The sequence below is a fragment of the Rutilus rutilus genome (genome assembly GCF_951802725.1).
Source record: "Rutilus rutilus genome assembly, chromosome: 12".
In the NCBI taxonomy this organism is placed as follows: Eukaryota; Metazoa; Chordata; class Actinopteri; order Cypriniformes; family Leuciscidae; genus Rutilus; species Rutilus rutilus.
In genome coordinates, this window is record NC_140217.1 from 548,250 (window position 1) to 549,546 (window position 1,297).

At 37.7% G+C, this 1,297-nt stretch overlaps 1 protein-coding gene across 3 annotated transcripts in view; it reads left to right on the plus strand.

Annotated features, from left to right (window-relative positions):
* The window catches only part of zeb2b (zinc finger E-box binding homeobox 2b), a 74,106-nt gene extending 73,087 nt beyond the window's left edge, over positions 1 to 1,019 (plus strand). For all 3 annotated transcript variants that reach the window (XM_084426966.1, XM_084426967.1, XM_084426968.1), the window contains exon 10: positions 1 to 1,019. This exon is cut by the window's left edge and continues 962 nt beyond it. The gene's annotated coding sequence lies outside the window, so the exon portion shown is untranslated.
* Positions 1,020 to 1,297: the final 278 nt, after the last annotated feature.

Sequence of the window (1,297 nt, forward strand, 5' to 3'; positions counted from 1 at the left end):
AAATAAGTGTGGTGCTACCATCCTGAAGATCATGTGTTCCATAGTATTTATAGCACAAACTAGTAACTTGTACAAAAAAAAAAGAAAAACTTGCACTCTGCTTCTATAATCACTACGAGAACGATGAATTATTTGCCCTTGTATATTTATAGTGTTAAAAAAGCGAGATCAGTATTTAAAGCGTTTCCACACACACACACACACACACACACACACACACTTTTAGGCCTGATTCATGTGAAGGACCGTAACAGTATTTGCGTTTGTTCCTGTTTGTTTGGAGAGAGAGCGAAGCCTTCGGACGGTTGTTGCCTTATATGCAAACCTGTAATTCAGCGCGTTTCTAAAGTGCCAACCATGTTCAGTATTAGAGGAGTCTAATCTCTCTCACACACACACACACACACACACACACACTCTCTCTCTCCGAATCAGACGTTCGCTCTTTCCTTTACAACGACCTTTGTGCAATTTCAATCTCAGTATTACAACCAAACCGGTTTGCAACGCCAGAATTGCATCCTTTTATTTGTAGGTTTAAAGAACATCTTATTTATGTGGCCCATTTTGTATCTCCTGATTTTATTTATTTCATACTGTACAGTACAGTATTATAGTTCTTCAATAAATAGATCTATTTTAGTAAAATGGAACCTGGAGTTGTTGATGAGAGCATTTATTGTGTTTTAAAACATTAATTGTGAAATGCAAATTTCTTTTTTTATGTTTTGTCTTTTTTGTTTTTTGTTCTTTTATTTTCCAGTTACTGGAAATTCCAAAAAATTTGGGAACTTTTGATACAATCTTGTGAGAACACTGTATTTTCAACTGCGAAACAGAGACGAGATTCACTTTCATGTGACGGTTGAAGTCCTATGTATGATATCATGACTGAAAACACACCAATCTTTCCTGAAATGTCTTTGTAAGAGTATTATGGACTTTTTAATTTGTAATTTCTCTTGGAAATGACCATGCTCAAATAAAAGTAGCCAAATTAAAGAGGTTTTGAAGAACGAGTGTGAGTGAGCGTGTGTGTGTTTGTGTTTCAGAGGACGCATTATTCTCTGTGTGTCTCAGAGGTGATTCTCATCCTGAACTTCACAGCGATGAAGGCCTTCAGTGAAGAGCAGAGAACCTGTCCAACAAAGAGAGAGACAGAGAGAGAGAGCTTAAAGTGTCTTGAGCGTTCCTACAGCATATGCATATGAAAGACCAGATCAAACGCTCACACACACACACACACACACACACACTGAACGATCCGCATCTCTCTCCTGACCGCACCTGATCAATT